At 46.8% G+C, this 15,390-nt stretch overlaps 1 long non-coding RNA gene across 1 annotated transcript; it reads right to left on the bottom strand.

Annotated features, from left to right (window-relative positions):
* Positions 1-9,306: 9,306 nt before the first annotated feature.
* On the bottom strand, positions 9,307-12,363 carry LOC133270389 (uncharacterized). Its single transcript, XR_009743757.1, has 2 exons — positions 12,052-12,363; positions 9,307-9,882 (listed from the first exon to the last, which is right to left on the bottom strand). It is a non-coding gene; the product is annotated as an uncharacterized LOC133270389 (long non-coding RNA).
* Positions 12,364-15,390: the final 3,027 nt, after the last annotated feature.

Raw genomic sequence — 15,390 nt, 5'->3', positions numbered from 1 at the left:
AGCTGCGAATGGGATCTTAATATAAGGAGGAAAAGAATATGTGAAAAGTTAATTTGCCATAAAATATGTCCAAATCCCCCCCCTGCTTTTTTTTTTGCTTTTACAAGGGGTTTTTAACTGGGTAGGACGAAGTGGTTTGCAGCAATAACGGGTCTGTTGTAAGGGTGATAGATATCACTTTACTGATGGTAAAACGATATGAATCAGGCTTGTCTGCCAGCGTGATTACCTAATTGTAGTGGAGGAGTTCAGCAAGGCCACGGCAGTCGCTGTGATTAGACAGAGTCTGTGGGTTATTCCACTCCTGAGCCTTATCACTCAGGTTTCAAGGCTCGGGAGAAATATGTCAGGGCAGCTGTCAGGGATTGAATGAACCATCCCCGGCAATGGGAGAGTCTCCTTCCAGTGCTGAGGAGGATACCCTTGAAAAGAGATGGAGGATTAAAGAGCGTGGTGCCTGGGATGGGTGGGAGGAGGATGGATGGTAAGAGCTCTTATTGCGGCTTCGGTAATATTGATCTTGTCATTAATAATGCGATGAACCTTAAGTGAAATTCAAGTGTCAGTGCCAAGGCAGGTTATTTCTGTCATAAACGGTATATCAGGCAACTTGAGAACAGTGATATTAAGAGGGATGGAGAGAAGGGGAGAAGGAGGCTGTGTTTCTCGGAGCCTGTGCTTTGTGGGTGTGAGAGGGATGCTTTCACCTCGGAGCAGGGGTTCAGGGGAAGTTCAGTGCTTCTTCAAACTGGACAACTCTCAATGAAACACCTCAGGAATTCATTGAGACCCCTCGTTTTCCAACAACTAATTGTAGTGCCTCTCGCAAGGCTGCATGCTGACCTCTTCCTGCCTTATACCCAGACCCTGAGAGTCTCGTGCAGCCTTTCCCACTTCTTTCCATTTTCAATACTTTTTATTGTCATTTTCCTTGACTCCTGGGGGCTCTTTTCAAATATTATGACAATAAGATATTTTTTTCTGTCTGTGAAAATTTTTCTGTCCCTGAAGCTCCTCATGCCTGTTTGGATCATCAAGTAACAGAGCCTGCCTTGCAGTAGCTTGGGGTAGGGTCAAGCCTAGGGTTTTCCAGTGAGGGACTTAAAGACCTTCCCTTCCTGTGCCTCCAAACCCAGATTGTCTTTCATTATGCTTCAAATTCCTGATTTTTCAGCTGTTCAATTTTAGTTTTTATTTGCTGGAAGGCCAGAAAGCCATTTTTAGCCCAGGTTTGGGAAGCAGACAGTGCAATGAGTTACTTGCTCTAATAACCACACTTGCGTTGATTTTGGAGGGCTTAAAACATTTGTATTGTTTATAGCCATGCCTTTAGCACCCAGCTGGGGACTTGACCTCAGGCTATGGGCATCTCTTCTACATGTCCAGTGAAATTCTCACCAGTCTTGACAGTATCCTGTTGGAATATTTCATCCCCTTCCTCTGAAAATCAAGCCTTGTCGATCAAAAGATAAGGAGCCAGGGATAAGCAGCTGGGTAGTTAAGAAGACCCAGAGTGGATTTGGTATCTCAGGATACCTCGGGCATTGCTAGTGGCTGATTACATGAAGGGGACTGAATTCTTTCATGGTATTTTGCTGTTCACTGAAAATGTGTACGGGTCATTGGCATCCCAAATCTTATGTTTAATCTCTTTCCCCATTGCAAACCTACTTAAAGGCCTTTGCTATGCAGCATTTTATCTTGCTTCTCAAGGTTTTTGGAGACCTTTAACATTTCAGATGCTTGAAAAATGCACTTCGGACCATGCAGGTTATAACCTTAAAATTTCCTTCCTGTAGGAAATATCTCCTTTTTTAGCATTCAGTGAAGTTACTCAGCTCTATTCCAGTCTGAATGGGACACAGAGAAGCCTAGATATGTGCTCCAGATTAGATGCTGATACAATGCAAACACACTATAGAGGAAATCCTGGTGGGGTCAGGTTCCCTCCTTAGATTGTATCTTTGCAGTGGGTTGCTCAGCATGGTAACTCAATCTTATTTAAGAGTTCCCTTCAAATCAAGGTGACGCTGTTTTCCAAAGCATTAAAAAGCTGAGGCTAATTACATCTTTATTTCATTAAATATCCAGAACATTGCACATAGATTTCAGGGAATGGCACGACCCGATTTACAAACGTTATCACCGCATGTGCAGTGTCCAGGAAAGCATTTCATAAACATTTCTTTGCTGTTTCCAGCTTACTGCCTTGTATTTTCAGCAGGGCTTGGTGCAAAGATGCTACCACAAAACTATCCTTTGTGTTGCTTTCCTCCGGGAAAGCCAAGCAGTCCTAGACATCCGTCTCCTGGATAATGGGTCTCTTTAAAGAGCTTTGAGACCAGCAGCCCAGGAGAGGTTTGCAACGGAGCCTGGCTAGAGAGCATCTGCCACTGAGAAGGGAAAAGGTCTAGGAAAACAGTGTGGGCATAGGACTGGATAAGGGCAGTGGGATATGCAGAGGAGAAATGGAGCAACACACGTTACTGTTGGGCAATGGTGGGGGAGGAACAAGGGAGAGCAGTGAGCTATACAAAATGAAGCTACTATCTTTAGCACCAGATTTGCTATCCCTGGGCTGGATAAAGAGACTGATACCATCAAAATGATGCACAAAGCATCTCTAGAGCCTAAACTCCTGTTAGGACCTGTCACAGCACCCTGGTCAGGACAGCAGTGTATGATTCAGATAGTTCCTTGCCCAGAAGACCTCTCCCTTCATAAACAGGGAACATCTAATCCAGACCTCACCAGTGAGTGCTCTGAACTGCCATCTCTGCTTCCCATTCACTGTACTGGAAGCTGGCAGCTCTGGATAACAGTTGGTATGACTTGGCCATCACTGTTCTGCTGCCTGTCCCTCTGCCCTTTCTCACCCTTCATTCCCCCTAGGCTCTTGCATCTCCTCTTAGAGCTGCTTAACTCTGCATGCACAGCTGAACACCCACAAGCTAAAACACAGGCAACAAAGTGCTTAAGAGTCAGCACCAGGCATTTACCTGCTGTGACATAAGTGTAAATGCACGATTTCCCTGCTTCCAGTCTTTGACTGATGGTGGTTGTAGCAGTCCTTCAGGAATCGTATTCATAACCCCATTTCTTTAAAGGCTTTCTGGGCACCTCCAAGGTCTTGGGAAGGCAGGAGACAGCATGCACCACCCCACCTCAAAAACCAAAGTATTTGGGTAAATGCAGCTTAGAACAGCAGGACTTGGCTGTGAGTAGACATTATGTGTTTGGCATGAAGGGCGCTGCTGTTCCCATATGGGTATGGACGACCCCAGCCAGGCAGACTAGACTCAAAAAGAGCAAGTGATTAAATACAGACCTGGAAGGTTTACTGCCTTTAACGTAACACACTGAATTACTGTTATTTGTTGCCTGGTTTCTAAGACCCTTTTATTTATCTCATGTTTTACATCTTCTTCCAGTCTCCAGGGGTAGAAAACGGAGAGCTGTGATTCTCAGCCCATCCCTTGATGGCGAGAGGGGATCAATGCTGTGACTCTGGGACTGGGATGTTTGAAAAAACCCACCAAATATTGCAAGGGTGAGGCTAAAATCTGAGATGAGCTCTCACAAGTCTCATAATTTGCTGTTTGCCTCCAGTTTTCAGCTCCTGGAGCCTTGCCATTAGGTGAAAGCACTGATTTTTATGGTTTTATTGAATCTCTTACTATCACAGTGGTGGAGACAAACAGCATGTGCAGGGTAGGGCCAGCTGATGCCACCATCCATCCTAAAGCCTGAAGCAAGTTAAATGAACCAATAACATATCTGCTTGAGCTCCCTATAAGGAGTTTTTATAGCCCCTTTTACAGATAGAGTCTGATCACTTTGTGCTCTCAATGTTGGTCCTACTGGCCTAAAAACCCTGTGTGCTTCAGCTTTGGTTCTCATGCTCTGGTGGGATTTGGGCAGGCACCCATCCCACCCCTGCACTGCCATGGGATGGGGTGCTGGTGAGGTGTGTTTCCTTCTCCTCCTTATAGCAATGCTTTGGGTGTTCAGAGCTGGGATTGCTCCACAGTGCTGCGGTCATTAGTGGTGACATTTATCTCCCACTAGAAACATTACTAAAGGTAAGCAACTAAATAAGCTTCCCTTTCTCCCTCCCAAGCATTCTTTCACCAGAAAGTCACCACCTTTAAGCAACACAAGTTAAAACCTCAAATCAGCTGCTCTCTCCAAGCAAAGCTGGTGTTTATTGCCTGGCTAAGGATGACAACCCGCTCCCCTTTTAATCACCATGAAAAACACCCCTACCCTCCCCACCATCTTCAGCCTCCCACCCGTGACATCCCCCTTCCCTCTCCCAACCAGGCAGCACATTTCAATTTAGCTTGGAGCGAGGGAAGCTCGATTGGGTTATTAAATTTCACACCCTAATTGACACGCTGCTGTAAAATCTAACTTGCACAAACACAATTTCTACTAATGACACGGGGGGGGGGAAGCTTTCTGCTCCCACTGCCCCTCTAATTGCCCCTCTCCCCCAGCTCCCTTGGGAATCCAGCTTAATTGTGCAGGGGGTGGTTAGCAGGGGTGGGAGGTTAAAGAGAAATAAATACTGGACCGCTGATGGGATGTTTCCTGTTTGGGCAGAGGGCTGTGCAAGCGATGGGCTGTGCGGGTTTCGGAGCGTTCTCCTCTTCCCGGCACCTCCCCAGGCACGCCATGATCCACCTTAATAAATCCTTTATGGCAACAGATTAACCTCAGCCAGGTCCCCTGGCATGAGTTAACTGTTGATGTTTTACAGTTAGACCTGTTGGAGATCTTCGTTTCCCTGTGACTGACAGGCTGGCAGCCGCCCATCCCTGTAGAAATGCTTATCCTCCACCTCTTATTTCTGATGGGGAAAACCCTGCCACAAGCAAGTTGGCACCCAGGAGGTTCCCTCCTTGCTGCTCCACCACAGAGCTTTGGACCCAAAGCTCCCAGCACCGTTTTCCTCCTCTTTTCCCCTGGGACAGCCAACCGGATAAAAGCACTTTGAGGACATACCTTGTAGTGCCCTGTGCCACGGGGCTGGGGCAGACGCCAGTGAGGCTCCCAGGAGCAGCAGTGCTGGCTCCACTGTGTCCCTAGGATTGCTTTCCCCACAGAAGTTAGAGCATAACCACTTCTATTTCTTTTATTCCTTCTGGAAGATGTGTTTAAATAATTGATGACAGAATCTTAGCAATGCCTCGCAGTTCAGCTGATTCTGCTCTGCAATTTCCTTAATACTATACACCAGGCACTCTCTTTTTGTAAAGGACAAATGAATCATTTTAAAATCTGAGTTTTTCCAAAGATGTGCACTTGTTCTCATCTTAAATTCCACTCTCCAGGCTCAGGGGCCTGCTGGACAAGGAGCTGGCATCCGTAGCAAAGGAGTACTATTAGAGTAAGGCCATATTCCAGTAAGAGATGAGGCAGCACAGCTGGTTTTAGATTGCTGTGTATCTTGGCTATAGCATAACAACTTTGCATAAGTCATACCATCCTTCTGAAGCAAAAAATCAAGTGATGCCCAGAGCCATGCTCTAATTTTAGCTGTGTCTGAATCACAATGTCAGGACTCAAAATTTGTGCCATGTGATGGTAACTATATTTGAGTTACTTCAGCATCTTTCTCCTGTATGTCTTCTTATACAAGACCTTTCTAAATATATATGGAAATAACAGTTTGGAGAGCCAGGGGAGGTATAGGCCCACCTCCATGCTCTTCATACCTTCTTATTCCTGAGTTTTGATGAAAAGAAGCCAGGAATTTATGGGGGAGAAATAATCCAAAATATTGAGGCTGGACCTAGCAGTGATTAAAACCTGCAACTTGTACCCAAGAGGAAAAAATGTTGGGGTTCTTTATACCTTGAGGCAATACTCAACATTCAACTCCGGTTGGACATCTCACCATTCCCTGCCATATGCCCATTCACAGGGGCTGGCCCTGGCAAATCCAAAGCTCTGCTGGGCACTGGGTCCTGCCTGCACTGGGCATGGCCCCATTTTCTGGAGGGAGTGACTGAATCCAGGCAGACATCCCCCCCTTTGCCCACCCTGGGAGAAGGCAGGGCTCAGCCCCTGCTGCCTCGGCCACTCATTAATGCAGAGCATGGATTTCATTACGCTGATTGCTCAATTCTGTTATTAACAAGGCATAAATCTCTGCATTAGTCGCTCTCAGTCTTTGGGTCACAACCCCTGGGAGAGGTCAGCAGCAGATGCCCAGCCTAGGTCATGGCCCTCAACCCATTACCTGTCCCGTTAGCTTCTTCATCAGGAATAAGAAGGCATGAAGAGTTTGGAAGTATGCCTATACCTTCCCTGGTCCTCCAAACACCATCCTAAGGAGCTCGCATCTCTGCTTGCTTCATACAGAATCACAGACTGGTCTGAGTTCGAAGGACCTTAAAGCTCATGCAGTTCCAACCCCCTGTCATGTGCAGGGACAACTTCCATTTGACTAGGTACGTTGGTGCATGCTTGCTGGTGATACAGACCAGCCCAAGGAGGCTCTTGCACTGTAGCTCTTAAGAGGGGAATTTATTCAAGGCTAGAAAAAACCTATTTCCTGCTGTATCAACTCTTAGTTTCTTTTAGCAGGTAGCTCTGGATGTTCTGCATCTGGCAAAGCCAGAGGCTATCCCAGAGAGCAAATAGGGACACGTGCAATAGCCATGTCAGGTTATGGCACGTTATCAGGTCACAGCTCTGGATGGCTACACTGCACCATGGGGTCCGCATCCCCCTTAGCTGCTCCGGGGCACCACTGCTCACACTTAACACAAAAGCTCTACACCAGCCCAACTCTGCTTTGTCTTTGCTGTCCTTTTAGCACCCAGTGAGGGAGGAAGGGTATGGGGACCAGGTGGCATCCATCCAAAACCAGCAAGCATTTCATTTTTGTCTTTATGGGCATTTTGTCAAGCATAACTGCAGACGGGAACTCCACAAACAGTAATTAACCACAAGCTGTGGGCAATGTTAAAGTGCTTGCCCCCTAACCTGCTGGTACACAGGAAATCTGAGATGCTGCTAATAGGTTTTTCAGCAGCTGAGTCTATTTCTGGGCCCAAATCTATTTGCTGTGGCTCTCAGATAACGCTGACGAATATTTTCTTGAGCGTGCACCAAACGCTTCCTGTTGTGTGAGTCTTGACCACGAGCACAAACAAACAGGTTGGAAAATCAATACCCTGTCCCGTCAGCAGGCGCTGGTGTCAACTAGAAATGCAGCTATGAAGCACCATAATTAATTACCTAAAACACAGGCAAGCTGACAGTGCTAATTAAGATGGGGAGTGACAGGTTGGAGGTCCCTGGACTGCCCATTTCATTTTCACAGGGCTTATGAAATATGGGGGGATCATCCCTCCTTCCTTCCAGTGGCCAGATGGGAGAGCACAGGGCTCCCCTGGATCAATAGCTCATCCCAGCCATGCCCTACAGCAGCTGCTCTGGAAGCAGGAGAGGCAGGACCGGGTGGTTACAGCAATAACATCCTCCCTGCTCTGCTCCACCCATAGGGAATTTTCCTCTTTTCTCTCCAGGAGAGAAATTAGGATTCAGGGCCCAAAGCAGGAGGATCCAGCACTCCTTCCAAAGAGGCTGTCTTCTGAGCCATCCCCCTCCGAGTGCTCAAGTTACCCCTATAAAGGGGCCATCTGCTTCTGTCTCGTAGTGCTTTCAGTCATACCTTGTAGCAGTGAGTGCCACGGGGAATCTATTTCCTGGGAAGGTGACTGTCCAACAGCTCTCCAAATTCAGCCTCTCAATCTGGGTGCCTCTGTGCTGGGATGAGCTCTGGAGCCCAAGCAGGGTGTTATGCTGGGAGGGATTGCCAGGCTGCAGAGCATCTTGGCCAAATCCTTCCCAGCCCACAGGTATGTTGGACCTGAGCTGATGTTCTGACCTTGCCCAGGTCTCTCTGTGGCTCTCATTCCTTATTCCTGATCCTGCCCCACCAAAGCTTCCAGGAGCATCACATACAGGGGCCTGCGATTGACTCCTTTGGGTATAGGCTCAGTCACAGGAGGGGGATGCTCATTGTTTGACAGTCAAATATATTGTCTGTGCTGGTTCTGTTTCTGTTTCTTTCCTTTTAAATACTTCTTTCCAGGTTGCATTTCAACGGATTACCCTCCCGAGCCGACAGACAGACAGGTCTGTCTGTCTGTCTGCTTAGCATTTTATCTCCCCTGCAAATACCCTTGCTCTATAGCACATGAGCCAAGGATTAAACACATAGAAAGAAACAATTCACTGTGGCTTGGCCTGTAATGTCTTTTGAAAGTTAAGTTATGGCTGTTAAATGTTAACACCATATAATGCCTGTCTTTATCCTATCTTTGCAATAAAGTGATGACATGGCTCCATTATGAGCTAGTCACAGAGAAGCTCCCAAACCTGCAGTGTTGTAATGGCACTTAATCTCCTCCCCAAGTGCCCAAGATTCCCACCCAGGCTTTGTCCGCAGCGTTTCTCTGGGATCGTGAGGACACATTAAAGAGGAAAGATGAAATCAAGTCCACCCCCTGTTGCGCAAGGCCTGGGAAACCTCACGCTTCCCCTCAGCCACCACAGTGCCTCCCTTCTGCCACGCTACCTGTCCTTTTCCCATTCTCAAGGACAACCGCAGAGTTGCTTATCAGCCTGTAAATCGGCTGTGGCAATAAAACGCTGGCATCCAGAGCAATAGCTTTTGTCCTAATGTACTACTTTGCAATTGCTGTGCATATCCAACATATTAATGACACAAATTCATTACAATAAATGAAGACACTGACTGGCCGGGGGCCAGAGTCAAGTAAGGACCATAAAAAAAGAAAAGAAGTTGCTTTTGCTCCTGCCAATTGGCAAGTTTGTGATGCAAAGTTGAACGCGTTGGATGTAGAGTGATTCTGGTGAGTGATGGGAAGAAGTGACTGCTAAATATAGGAGTAATGGTGCCAGGGATCTGGGGAGTGAAAAGGGAGGCTGCTTCCCATGTGATTAGTGAGCAGCCATGATTTCCAGGTGAAATTAAGGAGTCAAATGGCTTCAGCAACAGGGTGATGGATTATGTTTGAACTGGCTCACAGTTTTCAGGTAAGAAAAGCTGTTCACTGAGGTGAAGGACTCATTCCAACCTGGGGAACGGGGGATTTTGTTGATCTACTCCCTTTGTTTTTCTCTCCACTTTTGGATTTACTCTCTCCATTTACTCATCTAGTTGTACCTCTCTCACTCCACGTGCTGCTCTTTCTATTGGTGGTCTCTTGATCTATGCATTGACAGTGGATACAGAAATTATTGAATACCTCAGATACTTCCTCGTGAGAGATTTAAAAATCTTTCTGTTTTGTTTAGCAAGGGCTGTGCAGTGCAGTATGTACCAGATCAAAGGCAAGGCACTGTTTAATTTAGCAACAAAAGCCAATGCCTTCTAATTAAAATTAGAGCTATTCAAATGAGAAACAAGACATCAATTTTTTGAGGAGGAAAATGAACCATTGGAATAAGCGATCAACTGAACTGATGGATTCTGTTTCTTGCAAAAAAAGATCTTCATAATTCTAGAAGTGAAATTATAATCAGCAACATATTATTACATTGAAAGCTGAAATAACTCGATATTTTATTACCCTTGTTCTAGCAGGGTCAAGTCAGGTGATATAACCTTCTTGATGTGTGCTCTGCAGTCAGGTAAGGGGGGACTGGTGAATCCAGCTTGTGAGTTCATCGGTATCATCATGGAGTTACGTCTTGGAAAACCAGACAATCATGTAGGAGAGACTCTGGTTTGGAAATGCATGGCTTGGACTTGGGGCTGGACAAAACAGACTTGGTTTCTCTGGAAGAGTGGACATGGAGGGTGCAGTATGGTGACAGGAGCTAGCAAATAAATCCATGCTGACAAGAGAAAAAGAGACAAAAGTGAAATTAGATTCAATGAGAGACATAAACCAGCATTTTCAGAAGCAACTACTCATGGGAACAAACCTCCTGCTCCTGATATTGCATCAGAATGTCACAGAATGGTTTGGGTTGGAAGGGACATTAGAGTTCATTCAGTTCCAACCCCCTGTCATGGGCAGGGACACCTTCCACTAGACCAGGTTGCTCAAAGCCCCATCCAACCTAGCCTACAAAATGTCTCTAATGCTGGGTGATAAAGCCAGAAGGCTTGCCATGCATTGAAGGGATGTTGCTCCCCACACAGGCTTGCAAATTCTGGCACTTTTCAAACTTCTTCTACAACTGTGCCTTTTTCACCGTGCCTGCAGAGAGCCTGTTTTTGTTAGGAAAACACCTTTTTTTACCACCTCCTGACGGCAGATTCTTTTCTTTTGCCAAGGGGAACATAAATAAAACGTCCCACACTAGGGCAGATGTTGAGCTGTTTCCTGACACAGCTCTGCTGGGATCCCTGCACCCATTCATTTCAATCCTGCAAGGCAAGAGCAGTTGTAGGAGACAGAAAGTTCCTGTTCAGACCAACAGGGCAATTGAAGGCCTTCCCTGCACACAACGCCGAGCCGGCATTCATGCTTCAGGGGGTCTTCAAAGTTAGCTACAGATTAAGTGGCAAATGCAGCTAGAATGAAGGTTGATTAAAGCTCCCGGATAATTACTCGTTTAGCTGCAGAGCGTGTGCTCGAGGAGAAGTGCTGCAAAGCTTTCTATAGACTGGAAAGCCCAATGCCTCAGCCAGAGCTGCCAAGTGAACGGATGTGCCAAGTGGAGCACCGTAATGATATCAGTAACAGTCATTATACAGAGAGGGAAGCAAACACTTCCCCCATACAACTGCAAATCTGCTACAGCCTTGTGCAGCCGTATTTCTGTGCCTCTAATGGGAGCTTGGCTGTGGCTGGATTTACAAGTGGCCTCTTTCTTAGGCTCCTGTGTTTAAGTTTACCCTTCCCTCCTCCCTCACCTCTTGGTTATTTAGCTAAGGGCTTACTGGCAATGGTGTGAGCCAGGGGCTAGTTCTGCTGAAGGCATTGCCCATCACCTAAACTCAGGTGTGTGGAAAATAAACTGCTCATGTGGCCTTACCTGGGACTAACCTCTTTGAAGACAATGCTAAATGCATTTAATTTAGCTGGGAAATAAAACCTTCCCTGCACCCATAACTTTGGGATCCCTCATCTACCTGCATGCAGATGCAGCAGGGATGCTGTAGTGTCAGCGAGCATCCAGACCTAAAAGTTAGGCTCAAACCATGGGTTTCCTGGAGATGTGAAGTCCATGCTGATGATTCAGCAAGCAAGCTGAGGGTCACAGCTTGTACTGGCTCCAAGAGGTGTGCCGGTCCATTTACAGTTCTTTAGAAGAGCTTAGAGCTTCTGATGCAAGGTGCAAAGCATCACTTGCGCTATTAAGGTGATGCATTCCTAAACAAGTGCCCACTACAACAGCATGTGCAACTGCCATGGTTCAGTGCTTTGGGCAAAACAAAGCTCAGTTTGGTTCCCCTTCCAAAAATGACCCCCACGGAGCACACAGGCAGCCATCCCAAAGGAAGAACTGCCATGGTAGTGTGGGATTAGATGGGTGGAGTAATTGTCCTAGGCACCATGTCCTTATCTACAACTTCCAGGCCATCACAAATAACACTTATGGTCATTTCTCTCCTATTACAGTGGTGCTAGGTGCAATGGGCTAAGCCAGGAATGGGCCATGCTGCAGAGGGGCTGGCTCTATTAGCACACAAATTGCAGGCTTTCAGAAGCTGTCTTCTGAAAGGCCCCTAAATACACTCATCTCTAACTAGGAAGTTAAAAATGTTAATCTAATTGTCACCCAGACATGTTTGTGTTACGAGTCTGGATGTAAGTTTGTCCACTCCTTAAGTAAGTCTATTTGCCTAAAAGGCAAACATAAGAGTCAGGTTTGACATTGCACATTGAACCGAGTCCTGCTATTTCTCTTCTCCCCTACGTCTCCCTCCTTTTGCTAAGATTAACTGATCAGGTCTTTAATGCCATGGCCAATGCGCCAGGATATAAATGCTGCTAAAATAAAAAGCAGATGAAGTTTCTGGTTATATGAAAACTACCTAAATGCAGATAATACCTGCTAAAATAATTGTTTCATTAGGTAATTTGGCTCCATTCATGCTCCATCATTTTAAGAATTTTCCCCCTGATGTGGGGGGCAAAGTGTCCTTTACGTGATGCGTCCTTAAAAATAGCTGGGATGAAACGATGGAGTACGTGTGCGATGATTTAAGAGTGGAGGCACCAAGTTCTTACACAGGAAGTCTGTGTTTTTCCCCCAAAAAGATCTGTGGGTGGCTTCAGCGCTGAAGAGATCTCGACTGTGGAGTGCATTAAATCTCTTCTGAGAGTTTCAGCTCCCTTCCTTGAATCTAGGAGGTTGGGAGAGTTAGACAGAATTAAGCAATATGTTTGCTTGAGAGCTGCTCTGTACAACGAGGGGGCTGCAGTACAGGCTATAGGTGCACACACAGGAAAAGGAAGGTGAGTCTCGAGGGGAGCAGAGCTTCAGCTTTGGCTGATCACTTGATTCAGCTACCTTTTGGGTGCAAACCTACAACAGGTTTAGTTGGGAAGAGGGAAAGCCCAACCTTTCTGGGCAGGGTAGGGTTGAGCCGTGGTGACTGAACTTTACTAATGACCAAGTTTTTCTTTCCAGGGCTTACCAGAGGCTTCTCAAAGAGGCTTCTGTGCTCCCATCACACCCGGGTTTCAGCTTCCTGCAGAATAAAGGAACCCCTTCCCCTGGTGTAATGAGTGTTTACCCAGGGGTGCTGATACCGTCAGAGTCTGTCACTACAGGATCAAAACCAGAACTGCACAGCCTCTGATAAAAAGGCCAGATGTGCCACTTTAATTAATGCAATTTGCTAAACACTGCAACAATTAAGTGCAATGTGATAGCGCTGTAATCTCGGGGGCCAGGAAGCGCAGTCCCCAAGGCATCCCCAGCTGTTCCAGCTTTCTTTTCTGCTCTGCCATTTTCTTACATCATTTACAAACTTAAAGGATTTGCAGGGGAGCCACAACATCAAATAAGAAAGGAAGCTGAAGGCGTGCAGGTGAGCACATAAGGAGGGTAAGGGGCTGCACAGCCACAGGTGGTTTGGATGGGGATCTGTTTTGTGAATGGTGTCAGTTCAGATACACCCAGGGGCACAGGCTCACGCACAACCCAACACAAATACAGCCCCCAGTGAGCAGCAAGAGACACAAACAAACATGTATAGGAGCTGAGACTATCGAATACCCCAGACAGAGCAAACATGTACGCAGGCTGTTGTACAAACACCCTGTAACACTTTCCTAACACACCTCTAATGCTGTGCAGGCATCAACACCAGGCTGGGCACGCACCCTCCTTCCTTCCCCTCCCTAAACACGTCCCTCTCTGCCTGATAACCCAGTACAGGAACCTGGGCATGTTCTGCACGTTCCCCATTACTTCTGTGTAAGTTCATGCAAGAATCAGAAGAGCTCCGAAGTTCCTCCTTCAGATGCTTGGATCCTCTGGGACTTTCCTACTTAAGAACTGGAGGAAGCAAAAAAGAAACACAGTAATGAGAGGAAAATGAAGAAGTTTCTTTAAAAGCCCACAGGTTTCAGGGGAAGTGATGGGAAATTAAAGATGTGTGATAGACGGGCTAATTTCCCTAACTGACAACCCAGACAGCTCAGTGCAAAAAACATTATAATGTTTGGGCTTGATTTGTGTTCTCCCCCTCCTCGCTGTACATAAGCCCGGAGTTGTGTGTGTATGCACACTTCCAGTAGGAAAGATGTTGCTTTTGTCTTGTAATCATAGAATCACAGAATAGTTTGGGTTGGAAAGGACCTTAAGATCACTCAGTTCCAACCCCCTGCCATGGGCAGGGACACCTCACACTACACCATATCACCCAAGGCTCTGTCCAACCTGGCCTTGAACACTGCCAGGGATGGAGCATTCACAACTTCCCTGGGCAACCCATTTGTCGTGGTTTAAACCCAGTCAGGTAACTTGTTCACTCACTCCCAGTGAGTGGTGCCGAGCTGACAACAATCGAGGTCCGTGTCCGTCTCCCCCGCCCCCCCCCCCCCCGCACCGGGGCTCTCCCCTTCCCCGCTCCCGGAGGAACGGGGAGGAGGATCGAGAGAGTGCAACTCCTACGGGTTGAGACAAGAACAGTCCAGCAACAAATCACCACCGCTACTATCAGCTAAAACAATGATAAGGGAAAATAACAAGGGAAGAGAATACGATACCACCGGCCAAGAAAACGAGTTCCACCCGGAAGCTCCTGTCCTTCCGGGTAACTCCCAGTTACCCCCCACCCCGGGCATGACGTGCTGTGGTATGGAATACCTCCCCGGCTAGCCCGGGTCAGGTGCCCCGTCTCTGCTTCCTCACAGCTTCCCCTCCTCCCTGGCAGAGCATGAGCCTCACAGAGTCCTTGGTCAGGGTAAACATCACTTAGCAACAACCGAAAACATCGGCTTCACCAACACTGTTCTCAAACTAGAAGTCAAAACACAGCACTGCACCAGTTAACACAAAGGAAAAACATGACTGCTACTGCTGAACCCAGGACACCATTCCAGTGCCTCACCACCCTAACAGTAAAGAACTTCTTCCTTATATCTAACCTGAACTTCCCCTGTTTACATTTAAACCCACCACCCCTTGTCCTATCACTACAGCCCCTGATGAAGAGTCCCTCCCCAGCATCCTTATAGGCCCCCTTCAGGTACTGGAAGGCTGCTCTGAGGTCTTCAAGCATTCTTCTCTTCTTACAAGGCAATGTAATGCACACACGTCTCTCTACTATCCACTCCCAAAACTGCCTGGAAAAGGGAAAATACAATTTGAACAAGTATTTTAAACAAACTGCTGATTTTTGTCGGGTTTACACTAGCCTGGTTTTCCACCTCTCCCTGAATGCCTGCACCATCTGGTTATCAAACAGCTTTACTGCATTTTGGGATGTCAGAAAAGCAAATTGTGGTGGGGAAAAGTGGTGAAAAAAACAGTTTCCCCCTAGATTTCATAGTAACAAGTACAGCACCTCTGGAGCATGGCAGCTGCAGAGATGGCTCGTGTTTGGTATCACCAGGGACTTGGTTGATTTGGAGAAACAGTGGGAAAACACGGTTGGTCCCTGCAGTGCTGTGCTGCAGCACCAGGACCTGAGGTCAAGCAGTCCCCATTCGTGTCCTGCCTCTGCTGCCATGGACCAAGATGATGTTCCTATGGCAATGGAGGTTTTTTTACACCTTTCCCATAAAAAGCAAAATCTGCCCAATTAAATTGTTCTGCACATTCATGTTGAAGAGACTTCACGAGACAAATATGGGTTAAAGAGCTTTTTAATTACCCCTGCACGCATGTTCTGTGCTCTCAAGCAATACTGTGCTTGTCAGGTATGAGTTTGCAGTG

Source organism: Pezoporus flaviventris, unplaced genomic scaffold (assembly GCF_033815535.1).
Source record: "Pezoporus flaviventris isolate CSIRO_AGI_PZ_B2104156 unplaced genomic scaffold, CSIRO_AGI_Pfla_v1 ptg000020l, whole genome shotgun sequence".
Lineage (NCBI taxonomy): Eukaryota > Metazoa > Chordata > Aves > Psittaciformes > Psittacidae > Pezoporus > Pezoporus flaviventris.
This window is presented reverse-complemented; position numbering and strand designations above follow the sequence as displayed.